Source organism: Nelusetta ayraudi, unplaced genomic scaffold, assembly GCF_046127955.1.
Source record: "Nelusetta ayraudi isolate G7.1 ecotype Tasmania unplaced genomic scaffold, CSIRO-AGI_Nayr_v1 ptg000135l, whole genome shotgun sequence".
Taxonomy (NCBI): domain Eukaryota; kingdom Metazoa; phylum Chordata; class Actinopteri; order Tetraodontiformes; family Monacanthidae; genus Nelusetta; species Nelusetta ayraudi.
Genome location: NW_027466185.1, coordinates 3740001 through 3752500, shown reverse-complemented (window position 1 = coordinate 3752500; position 12500 = coordinate 3740001). Strand labels below are relative to the sequence as shown.

Sequence of the window (12500 nt, the reverse complement as noted above, 5' to 3'; positions counted from 1 at the left end):
CCCTGCTTAGCTTCCGAGATCAGACGAGACCGGGCGTTCTCAGGGTGGTATGGCCGTAAGCGAGAGACGCTGTTGCAAACAGGCCTTATAAACCTGCAGCATGGAGGAAGTGCACCTTGCCTATGAAGCCGTGCATGTGGTGTTCATTTATTCATTCATTCATTTAGTTAGTTAGTTAGTTAGTTTGTGAGTTTGTTTAAATGAACCGCCAGCAAAAAACAGTTTGTCTTGTGATTTCCTCACAAAGTTGCACGTGGAAACAGCACCCCTGCCGGGACAAAAAGCTTACGGCACCTGGTATTCCCAGGCGGTCTCCCATCCAAGTACTAACCAGGCCCGACCCTGCTTAGCTTCCGAGATCAGACGAGATCGGGCGTTCTCAGGGTGGTATGGCCGTAAGCGAGAGACGCTGTTGCAAACAGGCCTTATAAACCTGCAGCATGGAGGAAGTGCACCTTGCCTATGAAGCCGTGCATGTGGTGTTCATTTATTCATTCATTCATTCATTCATTTAGTTAGTTAGTTAGTTAGTTTGTGAGTTTGTTTAAATGAACCGCCAGCAAAAAACAGTTTGTCTTGTGATTTCCTCACAAAGTTGCACGTGGAAACAGCACCCCCTGCCGGGACAAAAAGCTCACGGCACCTGGTATTCCCAGGCGGTCTCCCATCCAAGTACTAACCAGGCCCGACCCTGCTTAGCTTCCGAGATCAGACGAGATCGGGCGTTCTCAGGGTGGTATGGCCGTAAGCGAGAGACGCTGTTGCAAACAGGCCTTATAAACCTGCAGCATGGAGGAAGTGCACCTTGCCTATGAAGCCGTGCATGTGGTGTTCATTTATTCATTCATTCATTTAGTTAGTTAGTTAGTTAGTTTGTGAGTTTGTTTAAATAAACCGCCAGCAAAAAACAGTTTGTCTTGTGATTTCCTCACAAAGTTGCACGTGGAAACAGCACCCCCTGCCGGGACAAAAAGCTTACGGCACCTGGTATTCCCAGGCGGTCTCCCATCCAAGTACTAACCAGGCCCGACCCTGCTTAGCTTCCGAGATCAGACGAGATCGGGCGTTCTCAGGGTGGTATGGCCGTAAGCGAGAGACGCTGTTGCAAACAGGCCTTATAAACCTGCAGCATGGAGGAAGTGCACCTTGCCTATGAAGCCGTGCATGTGGTGTTCATTTATTCATTCATTCATTTAGTTAGTTAGTTAGTTTGTGAGTTAGTTTGTGAGTTTGTTTAAATGAACCGCCAGCAAAAAACAGTTTGTCTTGTGATTTCCTCACAAAGTTGCACGTGGAAACAGCACCCCTTGCCGGGACAAAAAGCTTACGGCACCTGGTATTCCCAGGCGGTCTCCCATCCAAGTACTAACCAGGCCCGACCCTGCTTAGCTTCCGAGATCAGACGAGATCGGGCGTTCTCAGGGTGGTATGGCCGTAAGCGAAAGACGCTGTTGCAAACAGGCCTTATAAACCTGCAGCATGGAGGAAGTGCACCTTGCCTATGAAGCCGTGCATGTGGTGTTCATTTATTCATTCATTCATTTAGTTAGTTAGTTAGTTAGTTTGTGAGTTTGTTTAAATGAACCGCCAGCAAAAAACAGTTTGTCTTGTGATTTCCTCACAAAGTTGCACGTGGAAACAGCACCCCTGCCGGGACAAAAAGCTTACGGCAGCTGGTATTCCCAGGCGGTCTCCCATCCAAGTACTAACCAGGCCCGACCCTGCTTAGCTTCCGAGATCAGACGAGATCGGGCGTTCTCAGGGTGGTATGGCCGTAAGCGAGAGACGCTGTTGCAAACAGGCCTTATAAACCTGCAGCATGGAGGAAGTGCACCTTGCCTATGAAGCCGTGCATGTGGTGTTCATTTATTCATTCCTTCATTCATTCATTTAGTTAGTTAGTTAGTTAGTTTGTGAGTTTGTTTAAATGAACCGCCAGCAAAAAACAGTTTGTCTTGTGATTTCCTCACAAAGTTGCACGTGGAAACAGCACCCCCTGCCGGGACAAAAAGCTTACGGCACCTGGTATTCCCAGGCGGTCTCCCATCCAAGTACTAACCAGGCCCGACCCTGCTTAGCTTCCGAGATCAGACGAGATCGGGCGTTCTCAGGGTGGTATGGCCGTAAGCGAGAGACGCTGTTGCAAACAGGCCTTATAAACCTGCAGCATGGAGGAAGTGCACCTTGCCTATGAAGCCGTGCATGTGGTGTTCATTTATTCATTCATTCATTTAGTTAGTTAGTTAGTTTGTGAGTTAGTTTGTGAGTTTGTTTAAATGAACCGCCAGCAAAAAACAGTTTGTCTTGTGATTTCCTCACAAAGTTGCACGTGGAAACAGCACCCCTTGCCGGGACAAAAAGCTTACGGCACCTGGTATTCCCAGGCGGTCTCCCATCCAAGTACTAACCAGGCCCGACCCTGCTTAGCTTCCGAGATCAGACGAGATCGGGCGTTCTCAGGGTGGTATGGCCGTAAGCGAGAGACGCTGTTGCAAACAGGCCTTATAAACCTGCAGCATGGAGGAAGTGCACCTTGCCTATGAAGCCGTGCATGTGGTGTTCATTTATTCATTCATTCATTTAGTTAGTTAGTTAGTTTGTGAGTTAGTTTGTGAGTTTGTTTAAATGAACCGGCAGCAAAAAACAGTTTGTCTTGTGATTTCCTCACAAAGTTGCACGTGGAAACAGCACCCCCTGCCGGGACAAAAAGCTTACGGCACCTGGTATTCCCAGGCGGTCTCCCATCCAAGTACTAACCAGGCCCGACCCTGCTTAGCTTCCGAGATCAGACGAGATCGGGCGTTCTCAGGGTGGTATGGCCGTAAGCGAGAGACGCTGTTGCAAACAGGCCTTATAAACCTGCAGCATGGAGGAAGTGCACCTTGCCTATGAAGCCGTGCATGTGGTGTTCATTTATTCATTCATTCATTTAGTTAGTTAGTTAGTTAGTTTGTGAGTTAGTTTGTGAGTTTGTTTAAATGAACCGGCAGCAAAAAACAGTTTGTCTTGTGATTTCCTCATAAAGTTGCACGTGGAAACAGCACCCCCTGCCGGGACAAAAAGCTTACGGCACCTGGTATTCCAGGGGCGGTCTCCCATCCAAGTACTAACCAGGCCCGACCCTGCTTAGCTTCCGAGATCAGACGAGACCGGGCGTTCTCAGGGTGGTATGGCCGTAAGCGAGAGACGCTGTTGCAAACAGGCCTTATAAACCTGCAGCATGGAGGAAGTGCACCTTGCCTATGAAGCCGTGCATGTGGTGTTCATTTATTCATTCATTCATTTAGTTAGTTAGTTAGTTTGTGAGTTAGTTTGTGAGTTTGTTTAAATGAACCGGCAGCAAAAAACAGTTTGTCTTGTGATTTCCTCACAAAGTTGCACGTGGAAACAGCACCCCCTGCCGGGACAAAAAGCTTACGGCACCTGGTATTCCCAGGCGGTCTCCCATCCAAGTACTAACCAGGCCCGACCCTGCTTAGCTTCCGAGATCAGACGAGATCGGGCGTTCTCAGGGTGGTATGGCCGTAAGCGAGAGACGCTGTTGCAAACAGGCCTTATAAACCTGCAGCATGGAGGAAGTGCACCTTGCCTATGAAGCCGTGCATGTGGTGTTCATTTATTCATTCATTCATTTAGTTAGTTAGTTAGTTAGTTTGTGAGTTTGTTTAAATGAACCGCCAGCAAAAAACAGTTTGTCTTGTGATTTCCTCACAAAGTTGCACGTGGAAACAGCACCCCTGCCGGGACAAAAAGCTTACGGCACCTGGTATTCCCAGGCGGTCTCCCATCCAAGTACTAACCAGGCCCGACCCTGCTTAGCTTCCGAGATCAGACGAGATCGGGCGTTCTCAGGGTGGTATGGCCGTAAGCGAGAGACGCTGTTGCAAACAGGCCTTATAAACCTGCAGCATGGAGGAAGTGCACCTTGCCTATGAAGCCGTGCATGTGGTGTTCATTTATTCATTCATTCATTTAGTTAGTTAGTTAGTTTGTGAGTTAGTTTGTGAGTTTGTTTAAATGAACCGGCAGCAAAAAACAGTTTGTCTTGTGATTTCCTCACAAAGTTGCACGTGGAAACAGCACCCCCTGCCGGGACAAAAAGCTTACGGCACCTGGTATTCCCAGGCGGTCTCCCATCCAAGTACTAACCAGGCCCGACCCTGCTTAGCTTCCGAGATCAGACGAGATCGGGCGTTCTCAGGGTGGTATGGCCGTAAGCGAGAGACGCTGTTGCAAACAGGCCTTATAAACCTGCAGCATGGAGGAAGTGCACCTTGCCTATGAAGCCGTGCATGTGGTGTTCATTTATTCATTCATTCATTTAGTTAGTTAGTTAGTTAGTTTGTGAGTTTGTTTAAATAAACCGCCAGCAAAAAACAGTTTGTCTTGTGATTTCCTCACAAAGTTGCACGTGGAAACAGCACCCCCTGCCGGGACAAAAAGCTTACGGCACCTGGTATTCCCAGGCGGTCTCCCATCCAAGTACTAACCAGGCCCGACCCTGCTTAGCTTCCGAGATCAGACGAGATTGGGCGTTCTCAGGGTGGTATGGCCGTAAGCGAGAGACGCTGTTGCAAACAGGCCTTATAAACCTGCAGCATGGAGGAAGTGCACCTTGCCTATGAAGCCGTGCATGTGGTGTTCATTTATTCATTCATTCATTTAGTTAGTTAGTTAGTTTGTGAGTTAGTTTGTGAGTTTGTTTAAATGAACCGCCAGCAAAAAACAGTTTGTCTTGTGATTTCCTCACAAAGTTGCACGTGGAAACAGCACCCCTTGCCGGGACAAAAAGCTTACGGCACCTGGTATTCCCAGGCGGTCTCCCATCCAAGTACTAACCAGGCCCGACCCTGCTTAGCTTCCGAGATCAGACGAGATCGGGCGTTCTCAGGGTGGTATGGCCGTAAGCGAAAGACGCTGTTGCAAACAGGCCTTATAAACCTGCAGCATGGAGGAAGTGCACCTTGCCTATGAAGCCGTGCATGTGGTGTTCATTTATTCATTCATTCATTTAGTTAGTTAGTTAGTTTGTGAGTTAGTTTGTGAGTTTGTTTAAATGAACCGGCAGCAAAAAACAGTTTGTCTTGTGATTTCCTCACAAAGTTGCACGTGGAAACAGCACCCCCTGCCGGGACAAAAAGCTTACGGCACCTGGTATTCCCAGGCGGTCTCCCATCCAAGTACTAACCAGGCCCGACCCTGCTTAGCTTCCGAGATCAGACGAGATCGGGCGTTCTCAGGGTGGTATGGCCGTAAGCGAGAGACGCTGTTGCAAACAGGCCTTATAAACCTGCAGCATGGAGGAAGTGCACCTTGCCTATGAAGCCGTGCATGTGGTGTTCATTTATTCATTCATTCATTTAGTTAGTTAGTTAGTTAGTTTGTGAGTTAGTTTGTGAGTTTGTTTAAATGAACCGGCAGCAAAAAACAGTTTGTCTTGTGATTTCCTCATAAAGTTGCACGTGGAAACAGCACCCCCTGCCGGGACAAAAAGCTTACGGCACCTGGTATTCCCAGGCGGTCTCCCATCCAAGTACTAACCAGGCCCGACCCTGCTTAGCTTCCGAGATCAGACGAGATCGGGCGTTCTCAGGGTGGTATGGCCGTAAGCGAGAGACGCTGTTGCAAACAGGCCTTATAAACCTGCAGCATGGAGGAAGTGCACCTTGCCTATGAAGCCGTGCATGTGGTGTTCATTTATTCATTCATTCATTTAGTTAGTTAGTTAGTTTGTGAGTTAGTTTGTGAGTTTGTTTAAATGAACCGGCAGCAAAAAACAGTTTGTCTTGTGATTTCCTCACAAAGTTGCACGTGGAAACAGCACCCCCTGCCGGGACAAAAAGCTTGCGGCACCTGGTATTCCCAGGCGGTCTCCCATCCAAGTACTAACCAGGCCCGACCCTGCTTAGCTTCCGAGATCAGACGAGATCGGGCGTTCTCAGGGTGGTATGGCCGTAAGCGAGAGACGCTGTTGCAAACAGGCCTTATAAACCTGCAGCATGGAGGAAGTGCACCTTGCCTATGAAGCCGTGCATGTGGTGTTCATTTATTCATTCATTCATTTAGTTAGTTAGTTAGTTAGTTTGTGAGTTTGTTTAAATGAACCGGCAGCAAAAAACAGTTTGTCTTGTGATTTCCTCATAAAGTTGCACGTGGAAACAGCACCCCCTGCCGGGACAAAAAGCTTACGGCACCTGGTATTCCCAGGCGGTCTCCCATCCAAGTACTAACCAGGCCCGACCCTGCTTAGCTTCCGAGATCAGACGAGATCGGGCGTTCTCAGGGTGGTATGGCCGTAAGCGAGAGACGCTGTTGCAAACAGGCCTTATAAACCTGCAGCATGGAGGAAGTGCACCTTGCCTATGAAGCCGTGCATGTGGTGTTCATTTATTCATTCATTCATTTAGTTAGTTAGTTAGTTTGTGAGTTAGTTTGTGAGTTTGTTTAAATGAACCGGCAGCAAAAAACAGTTTGTCTTGTGATTTCCTCACAAAGTTGCACGTGGAAACAGCACCCCCTGCCGGGACAAAAAGCTTGCGGCACCTGGTATTCCCAGGCGGTCTCCCATCCAAGTACTAACCAGGCCCGACCCTGCTTAGCTTCCGAGATCAGACGAGATCGGGCGTTCTCAGGGTGGTATGGCCGTAAGCGAGAGACGCTGTTGCAAACAGGCCTTATAAACCTGCAGCATGGAGGAAGTGCACCTTGCCTATGAAGCCGTGCATGTGGTGTTCATTTATTCATTCATTCATTTAGTTAGTTAGTTAGTTAGTTTGTGAGTTAGTTTGTGAGTTTGTTTAAATGAACCGGCAGCAAAAAACAGTTTGTCTTGTGATTTCCTCATAAAGTTGCACGTGGAAACAGCACCCCCTGCCGGGACAAAAAGCTTACGGCACCTGGTATTCCCAGGCGGTCTCCCATCCAAGTACTAACCAGGCCCGACCCTGCTTAGCTTCCGAGATCAGACGAGATCGGGCGTTCTCAGGGTGGTATGGCCGTAAGCGAGAGACGCTGTTGCAAACAGGCCTTATAAACCTGCAGCATGGAGGAAGTGCACCTTGCCTATGAAGCCGTGCATGTGGTGTTCATTTATTCATTCATTCATTTAGTTAGTTAGTTAGTTTGTGAGTTAGTTTGTGAGTTTGTTTAAATGAACCGGCAGCAAAAAACAGTTTGTCTTGTGATTTCCTCACAAAGTTGCACGTGGAAACAGCACCCCCTGCCGGGACAAAAAGCTTGCGGCACCTGGTATTCCCAGGCGGTCTCCCATCCAAGTACTAACCAGGCCCGACCCTGCTTAGCTTCCGAGATCAGACGAGATCGGGCGTTCTCAGGGTGGTATGGCCGTAAGCGAGAGACGCTGTTGCAAACAGGCCTTATAAACCTGCAGCATGGAGGAAGTGCACCTTGCCTATGAAGCCGTGCATGTGGTGTTCATTTATTCATTCATTCATTTAGTTAGTTAGTTAGTTAGTTTGTGAGTTTGTTTAAATGAACCGGCAGCAAAAAACAGTTTGTCTTGTGATTTCCTCACAAAGTTGCACGTGGAAACAGCACCCCCTGCCGGGACAAAAAGCTTACGGCACCTGGTATTCCCAGGCGGTCTCCCATCCAAGTACTAACCAGGCCCGACCCTGCTTAGCTTCCGAGATCAGACGAGATCGGGCGTTCTCAGGGTGGTATGGCCGTAAGCGAGAGACGCTGTTGCAAACAGGCCTTATAAACCTGCAGCATGGAGGAAGTGCACCTTGCCTATGAAGCCGTGCATGTGGTGTTCATTTATTCATTCATTCATTTAGTTAGTTAGTTAGTTTGTGAGTTAGATTGTGAGTTTGTTTAAATGAACCGGCAGCAAAAAACAGTTTGTCTTGTGATTTCCTCATAAAGTTGCACGTGGAAACAGCACCCCCTGCCGGGACAAAAAGCTTACGGCACCTGGTATTCCCAGGCGGTCTCCCATCCAAGTACTAACCAGGCCCGACCCTGCTTAGCTTCCGAGATCAGACGAGATCGGGCGTTCTCAGGGTGGTATGGCCGTAAGCGAGAGACGCTGTTGCAAACAGGCCTTATAAACCTGCAGCATGGAGGAAGTGCACCTTGCCTATGAAGCCGTGCATGTGGTGTTCATTTATTCATTCATTCATTTAGTTAGTTAGTTAGTTTGTGAGTTAGTTTGTGAGTTTGTTTAAATGAACCGGCAGCAAAAAACAGTTTGTCTTGTGATTTCCTCATAAAGTTGCACGTGGAAATAGCACCCCCTGCCGGGACAAAAAGCTTACGGCACCTGGTATTCCCAGGCGGTCTCCCATCCAAGTACTAACCAGGCCCGACCCTGCTTAGCTTCCGAGATCAGACGAGATCGGGCGTTCTCAGGGTGGTATGGCCGTAAGCGAGAGACGCTGTTGCAAACAGGCCTTATAAACCTGCAGCATGGAGGAAGTGCACCTTGCCTATGAAGCCGTGCATGTGGTGTTCATTTATTCATTCATTCATTTAGTTAGTTAGTTAGTTTGTGAGTTAGTTTGTGAGTTTGTTTAAATGAACCGGCAGCAAAAAACAGTTTGTCTTGTGATTTCCTCACAAAGTTGCACGTGGAAACAGCACCCCCTGCCGGGACAAAAAGCTTACGGCACCTGGTATTCCCAGGCGGTCTCCCATCCAAGTACTAACCAGGCCCGACCCTGCTTAGCTTCCGAGATCAGACGAGATCGGGCGTTCTCAGGGTGGTATGGCCGTAAGCGAGAGACGCTGTTGCAAACAGGCCTTATAAACCTGCAGCATGGAGGAAGTGCACCTTGCCTATGAAGCCGTGCATGTGGTGTTCATTTATTCGTTCATTCATTTAGTTAGTTAGTTAGTTAGTTAGTTTGTGAGTTTGTTTAAATGAACCGGCAGCAAAAAACAGTTTGTCTTGTGATTTCCTCATAAAGTTGCACGTGGAAACAGCACCCCCTGCTGGGACAAAAAGCTTACGGCACCTGGTATTCCCAGGCGGTCTCCCATCCAAGTACTAACCAGGCCCGACCCTGCTTAGCTTCCGAGATCAGACGAGATCGGGCGTTCTCAGGGTGGTATGGCCGTAAGCGAGAGACGCTGTTGCAAACAGGCCTTATAAACCTGCAGCATGGAGGAAGTGCACCTTGCCTATGAAGCCGTGCATGTGGTGTTCATTTATTCATTCATTCATTCATTCATTTAGTTAGTTAGTTAGTTAGTTTGTGAGTTTGTTTAAATGAACCGCCAGCAAAAAACAGTTTGTCTTGTGATTTCCTCACAAAGTTGCACGTGGAAACAGCACCCCTGCCGGGACAAAAAGCTTACGGCACCTGGTATTCCCAGGCTGTCTCCCATCCAAGTACTAACCAGGCCCGACCATGCTTAGCTTCCGAGATCAGACGAGATCGGGCGTTCTCAGGGTGGTATGGCCGTAAGTAAGAGACGCTGTTGCAAACAGGCCTTATAAACCTGCAGCATGGAGGAAGTGCACCTTGCCTATGAAGCCGTGCATGTGGTGTTCATTTATTCATTCATTCATTCATTCATTTAGTTAGTTAGTTAGTTAGTTTGTGAGTTTGTTTAAATGAACCGGCAGCAAAAAACAGTTTGTCTTGTGATTTCCTCATAAAGTTGCACGTGGAAACAGCACCCCCTGCCGGGACAAAAAGCTTACGGCACCTGGTATTCCCAGGCGGTCTCCCATCCAAGTACTAACCAGGCCCGACCCTGCTTAGCTTCCGAGATCAGACGAGATCGGGCGTTCTCAGGGTGGTATGGCCGTAAGCGAGAGACGATGTTGCAAACAGGCCTTATAAACCTGCAGCATGGAGGAAGTGCACCTTGCCTATGAAGCCGTGCATGTGGTGTTCATTTATTCATTCATTCATTCATTCATTTAGTTAGTTAGTTAGTTAGTTTGTGAGTTTGTTTAAATGAACCGGCAGCAAAAAACAGTTTGTCTTGTGATTTCCTCATAAAGTTGCACGTGGAAACAGCACCCCCTGCCGGGACAAAAAGCTTACGGCACCTGGTATTCCCAGGCGGTCTCCCATCCAAGTACTAACCAGGCCCGACCCTGCTTAGCTTCCGAGATCAGACGAGATCGGGCGTTCTCAGGGTGGTATGGCCGTAAGCGAGAGACGCTGTTGCAAACAGGCCTTATAAACCTGCAGCATGGAGGAAGTGCACCTTGCCTATGAAGCCGTGCATGTGGTGTTCATTTATTCATTCATTCATTCATTCATTTAGTTAGTTAGTTAGTTAGTTTGTGAGTTTGTTTAAATGAACCGCCAGCAAAAAACAGTTTGTCTTGTGATTTCCTCATAAAGTTGCACGTGGGAACAGCACCCCCTGCCGGGACAAAAAGCTTACGGCACCTGGTATTCCCAGGCGGTCTCCCATCCAAGTACTAACCAGGCCCGACCCTGCTTAGCTTCCGAGATCAGACGAGATCGGGCGTTCTCAGGGTGGTATGGCCGTAAGCGAGAGACGCTGTTGCAAACAGGCCTTATAAACCTGCAGCATGGAGGAAGTGCACCTTGCCTATGAAGCCGTGCATGTGGTGTTCATTTATTCATTCATTCATTCATTCATTTAGTTAGTTAGTTAGTTAGTTTGTGAGTTTGTTTAAATGAACCGGCAGCAAAAAACAGTTTGTCTTGTGATTTCCTCACAAAGTTGCACGTGGAAACAGCACCCCTGCCGGGACAAAAAGCTTACGGCACCTGGTATTCCCAGGCGGTCTCCCATCCAAGTACTAACCAGGCCCGACCCTGCTTAGCTTCCGAGATCAGACGAGATCGGGCGTTCTCAGGGTGGTATGGCCGTAAGCGAGAGACGCTGTTGCAAACAGGCCTTATAAACCTGCAGCATGGAGGAAGTGCACCTTGCCTATGAAGCCGTGCATGTGGTGTTCATTTATTCATTCATTCATTCATTCATTTAGTTAGTTAGTTAGTTAGTTTGTGAGTTTGTTTAAATGAACCGGCAGCAAAAAACAGTTTGTCTTGTGATTTCCTCATAAAGTTGCACGTGGAAACAGCACCCCCTGCCGGGACAAAAAGCTTACGGGACCTGGTATTCTCAGGCAGTCTCCCATCCAAGTACTAACCAGGCCCGACCCTGCTTAGCTTCCGAGATCAGACGAGATCGGGCGTTCTCAGGGTGGTATGGCCGTAAGCGAGAGACGCTGTTGCAAACAGGCCTTATAAACCTGCAGCATGGAGGAAGTGCACCTTGCCTATGAAGCCGTGCATGTGGTGTTCATTTATTCATTCATTCATTTAGTTAGTTAGTTAGTTTGTGAGTTTGTTTAAATGAACCGGCAGCAAAAAACAGTTTGTCTTGTGATTTCCTCATAAAGTTGCACGTGGAAACAGCACCCCCTGCCGGGACAAAAAGCTTACGGCACCTGGTATTCCCAGGCGGTCTCCCATCCAAGTACTAACCAGGCCCGACCCTGCTTAGCTTCCGAGATCAGACGAGATCGGGCGTTCTCAGGGTGGTATGGCCGTAAGCGAGAGACGCTGTTGCAAACAGGCCTTATAAACCTGCAGCATGGAGGAAGTGCACCTTGCCTATGAAGCCGTGCATGTGGTGTTCATTTATTCATTCATTCATTTAGTTAGTTAGTTAGTTTGTGAGTTAGATTGTGAGTTTGTTTAAATGAACCGGCAGCAAAAAACAGTTTGTCTTGTGATTTCCTCATAAAGTTGCACGTGGAAACAGCACCCCCTGCCGGGACAAAAAGCTTACGGCACCTGGTATTCCCAGGCGGTCTCCCATCCAAGTACTAACCAGGCCCGACCCTGCTTAGCTTCCGAGATCAGACGAGATCGGGCGTTCTCAGGGTGGTATGGCCGTAAGCGAGAGACGCTGTTGCAAACAGGCCTTATAAACCTGCAGCATGGAGGAAGTGCACCTTGCCTATGAAGCCGTGCATGTGGTGTTCATTTATTCATTCATTCATTCATTCATTTAGTTAGTTAGTTAGTTAGTTTGTGAGTTTGTTTAAATGAACCGGCAGCAAAAAACAGTTTGTCTTGTGATTTCCTCATAAAGTTGCACGTGGAAACAGCACCCCCTGCCGGGACAAAAAGCTTACGGCACCTGGTATTCCCAGGCGGTCTCCCATCCAAGTACTAACCAGGCCCGACCCTGCTTAGCTTCCGAGATCAGACGAGATCGGGCGTTCTCAGGGTGGTATGGCCGTAAGCGAGAGACGCTGTTGCAAACAGGCCTTATAAACCTGCAGCATGGAGGAAGTGCACCTTGCCTATGAAGCCGTGCATGTGGTGTTCATTTATTCATTCATTCATTCATTCATTTAGTTAGTTAGTTAGTTAGTTTGTGAGTTTGTTTAAATGAACCGCCAGCAAAAAACAGTTTGTCTTGTGATTTCCTCACAAAGTTGCACGTGGAAACAGCACCCCCTGCCGGGACAAAAAGCTTACGGCACCTGGTATTCCCAGGCGGTCTCCCATCCAAGTACTAACCAGGCCCGA

The 12500-nt window shown here is 48.2% G+C and overlaps 37 non-coding genes across 37 annotated transcripts in view; all 37 read right to left on the bottom strand.

Moving 5' to 3' along the window:
- Positions 1-61, bottom strand: part of LOC142878579 (5S ribosomal RNA) — a 120-nt gene extending 59 nt beyond the window's left edge. The window contains exon 1 of the ribosomal RNA XR_012924842.1: positions 1-61. This exon is cut by the window's left edge and continues 59 nt beyond it. This is a non-coding gene — a ribosomal RNA (5S ribosomal RNA).
- A 221-nt stretch (positions 62-282) lies between these two features.
- Positions 283-401, bottom strand: LOC142878953 (5S ribosomal RNA). Its single transcript, XR_012925189.1, has one exon. It is a non-coding gene; the product is annotated as a 5S ribosomal RNA (ribosomal RNA).
- Positions 402-631: 230 nt separating this feature from the next.
- On the bottom strand, positions 632-750 carry LOC142878207 (5S ribosomal RNA). The gene has a single exon (XR_012924485.1). It is a non-coding gene; the product is annotated as a 5S ribosomal RNA (ribosomal RNA).
- A 222-nt stretch (positions 751-972) lies between these two features.
- On the bottom strand, positions 973-1091 carry LOC142878952 (5S ribosomal RNA). The gene has a single exon (XR_012925188.1). It is a non-coding gene; the product is annotated as a 5S ribosomal RNA (ribosomal RNA).
- Positions 1092-1321: 230 nt separating this feature from the next.
- On the bottom strand, positions 1322-1440 carry LOC142878951 (5S ribosomal RNA). The gene has a single exon (XR_012925187.1). It is a non-coding gene; the product is annotated as a 5S ribosomal RNA (ribosomal RNA).
- Positions 1441-1661: 221 nt separating this feature from the next.
- LOC142878513 (5S ribosomal RNA) lies at positions 1662-1780 on the bottom strand. Its single transcript, XR_012924778.1, has one exon. It is a non-coding gene; the product is annotated as a 5S ribosomal RNA (ribosomal RNA).
- A 230-nt stretch (positions 1781-2010) lies between these two features.
- On the bottom strand, positions 2011-2129 carry LOC142878950 (5S ribosomal RNA). Its single transcript, XR_012925186.1, has one exon. It is a non-coding gene; the product is annotated as a 5S ribosomal RNA (ribosomal RNA).
- Positions 2130-2359: 230 nt separating this feature from the next.
- On the bottom strand, positions 2360-2478 carry LOC142878949 (5S ribosomal RNA). Its single transcript, XR_012925185.1, has one exon. It is a non-coding gene; the product is annotated as a 5S ribosomal RNA (ribosomal RNA).
- A 230-nt stretch (positions 2479-2708) lies between these two features.
- On the bottom strand, positions 2709-2827 carry LOC142878948 (5S ribosomal RNA). The gene has a single exon (XR_012925184.1). It is a non-coding gene; the product is annotated as a 5S ribosomal RNA (ribosomal RNA).
- Positions 2828-3061: 234 nt separating this feature from the next.
- Positions 3062-3181, bottom strand: LOC142878578 (5S ribosomal RNA). The gene has a single exon (XR_012924841.1). It is a non-coding gene; the product is annotated as a 5S ribosomal RNA (ribosomal RNA).
- Positions 3182-3411: 230 nt separating this feature from the next.
- Positions 3412-3530, bottom strand: LOC142878947 (5S ribosomal RNA). The gene has a single exon (XR_012925183.1). It is a non-coding gene; the product is annotated as a 5S ribosomal RNA (ribosomal RNA).
- Positions 3531-3751: 221 nt separating this feature from the next.
- LOC142878946 (5S ribosomal RNA) lies at positions 3752-3870 on the bottom strand. Its single transcript, XR_012925182.1, has one exon. It is a non-coding gene; the product is annotated as a 5S ribosomal RNA (ribosomal RNA).
- Positions 3871-4100: 230 nt separating this feature from the next.
- Positions 4101-4219, bottom strand: LOC142878945 (5S ribosomal RNA). The gene has a single exon (XR_012925181.1). It is a non-coding gene; the product is annotated as a 5S ribosomal RNA (ribosomal RNA).
- A 222-nt stretch (positions 4220-4441) lies between these two features.
- Positions 4442-4560, bottom strand: LOC142878461 (5S ribosomal RNA). The gene has a single exon (XR_012924728.1). It is a non-coding gene; the product is annotated as a 5S ribosomal RNA (ribosomal RNA).
- Positions 4561-4790: 230 nt separating this feature from the next.
- Positions 4791-4909, bottom strand: LOC142878944 (5S ribosomal RNA). Its single transcript, XR_012925180.1, has one exon. It is a non-coding gene; the product is annotated as a 5S ribosomal RNA (ribosomal RNA).
- A 230-nt stretch (positions 4910-5139) lies between these two features.
- LOC142878942 (5S ribosomal RNA) lies at positions 5140-5258 on the bottom strand. Its single transcript, XR_012925178.1, has one exon. It is a non-coding gene; the product is annotated as a 5S ribosomal RNA (ribosomal RNA).
- A 234-nt stretch (positions 5259-5492) lies between these two features.
- Positions 5493-5611, bottom strand: LOC142878941 (5S ribosomal RNA). The gene has a single exon (XR_012925177.1). It is a non-coding gene; the product is annotated as a 5S ribosomal RNA (ribosomal RNA).
- Positions 5612-5841: 230 nt separating this feature from the next.
- On the bottom strand, positions 5842-5960 carry LOC142878367 (5S ribosomal RNA). The gene has a single exon (XR_012924637.1). It is a non-coding gene; the product is annotated as a 5S ribosomal RNA (ribosomal RNA).
- Positions 5961-6182: 222 nt separating this feature from the next.
- LOC142878939 (5S ribosomal RNA) lies at positions 6183-6301 on the bottom strand. The gene has a single exon (XR_012925176.1). It is a non-coding gene; the product is annotated as a 5S ribosomal RNA (ribosomal RNA).
- Positions 6302-6531: 230 nt separating this feature from the next.
- On the bottom strand, positions 6532-6650 carry LOC142878366 (5S ribosomal RNA). The gene has a single exon (XR_012924636.1). It is a non-coding gene; the product is annotated as a 5S ribosomal RNA (ribosomal RNA).
- Positions 6651-6884: 234 nt separating this feature from the next.
- On the bottom strand, positions 6885-7003 carry LOC142878938 (5S ribosomal RNA). Its single transcript, XR_012925175.1, has one exon. It is a non-coding gene; the product is annotated as a 5S ribosomal RNA (ribosomal RNA).
- A 230-nt stretch (positions 7004-7233) lies between these two features.
- On the bottom strand, positions 7234-7352 carry LOC142878365 (5S ribosomal RNA). Its single transcript, XR_012924635.1, has one exon. It is a non-coding gene; the product is annotated as a 5S ribosomal RNA (ribosomal RNA).
- A 222-nt stretch (positions 7353-7574) lies between these two features.
- Positions 7575-7693, bottom strand: LOC142878937 (5S ribosomal RNA). Its single transcript, XR_012925174.1, has one exon. It is a non-coding gene; the product is annotated as a 5S ribosomal RNA (ribosomal RNA).
- A 230-nt stretch (positions 7694-7923) lies between these two features.
- LOC142878936 (5S ribosomal RNA) lies at positions 7924-8042 on the bottom strand. Its single transcript, XR_012925173.1, has one exon. It is a non-coding gene; the product is annotated as a 5S ribosomal RNA (ribosomal RNA).
- Positions 8043-8272: 230 nt separating this feature from the next.
- On the bottom strand, positions 8273-8391 carry LOC142878935 (5S ribosomal RNA). Its single transcript, XR_012925172.1, has one exon. It is a non-coding gene; the product is annotated as a 5S ribosomal RNA (ribosomal RNA).
- Positions 8392-8621: 230 nt separating this feature from the next.
- Positions 8622-8740, bottom strand: LOC142878934 (5S ribosomal RNA). The gene has a single exon (XR_012925171.1). It is a non-coding gene; the product is annotated as a 5S ribosomal RNA (ribosomal RNA).
- Positions 8741-8966: 226 nt separating this feature from the next.
- Positions 8967-9085, bottom strand: LOC142878933 (5S ribosomal RNA). Its single transcript, XR_012925170.1, has one exon. It is a non-coding gene; the product is annotated as a 5S ribosomal RNA (ribosomal RNA).
- A 229-nt stretch (positions 9086-9314) lies between these two features.
- LOC142878584 (5S ribosomal RNA) lies at positions 9315-9433 on the bottom strand. Its single transcript, XR_012924847.1, has one exon. It is a non-coding gene; the product is annotated as a 5S ribosomal RNA (ribosomal RNA).
- A 230-nt stretch (positions 9434-9663) lies between these two features.
- LOC142878932 (5S ribosomal RNA) lies at positions 9664-9782 on the bottom strand. The gene has a single exon (XR_012925169.1). It is a non-coding gene; the product is annotated as a 5S ribosomal RNA (ribosomal RNA).
- A 230-nt stretch (positions 9783-10012) lies between these two features.
- On the bottom strand, positions 10013-10131 carry LOC142878930 (5S ribosomal RNA). Its single transcript, XR_012925167.1, has one exon. It is a non-coding gene; the product is annotated as a 5S ribosomal RNA (ribosomal RNA).
- A 230-nt stretch (positions 10132-10361) lies between these two features.
- On the bottom strand, positions 10362-10480 carry LOC142878929 (5S ribosomal RNA). The gene has a single exon (XR_012925166.1). It is a non-coding gene; the product is annotated as a 5S ribosomal RNA (ribosomal RNA).
- A 229-nt stretch (positions 10481-10709) lies between these two features.
- On the bottom strand, positions 10710-10828 carry LOC142878928 (5S ribosomal RNA). Its single transcript, XR_012925165.1, has one exon. It is a non-coding gene; the product is annotated as a 5S ribosomal RNA (ribosomal RNA).
- Positions 10829-11058: 230 nt separating this feature from the next.
- On the bottom strand, positions 11059-11177 carry LOC142878557 (5S ribosomal RNA). Its single transcript, XR_012924820.1, has one exon. It is a non-coding gene; the product is annotated as a 5S ribosomal RNA (ribosomal RNA).
- A 218-nt stretch (positions 11178-11395) lies between these two features.
- LOC142878927 (5S ribosomal RNA) lies at positions 11396-11514 on the bottom strand. Its single transcript, XR_012925164.1, has one exon. It is a non-coding gene; the product is annotated as a 5S ribosomal RNA (ribosomal RNA).
- A 230-nt stretch (positions 11515-11744) lies between these two features.
- On the bottom strand, positions 11745-11863 carry LOC142878926 (5S ribosomal RNA). Its single transcript, XR_012925163.1, has one exon. It is a non-coding gene; the product is annotated as a 5S ribosomal RNA (ribosomal RNA).
- A 230-nt stretch (positions 11864-12093) lies between these two features.
- Positions 12094-12212, bottom strand: LOC142878925 (5S ribosomal RNA). The gene has a single exon (XR_012925162.1). It is a non-coding gene; the product is annotated as a 5S ribosomal RNA (ribosomal RNA).
- Positions 12213-12442: 230 nt separating this feature from the next.
- The window catches only part of LOC142878923 (5S ribosomal RNA), a 119-nt gene continuing 61 nt past the window's right edge, over positions 12443-12500 (bottom strand). The window contains exon 1 of the ribosomal RNA XR_012925161.1: positions 12443-12500. This exon is cut by the window's right edge and continues 61 nt beyond it. This is a non-coding gene — a ribosomal RNA (5S ribosomal RNA).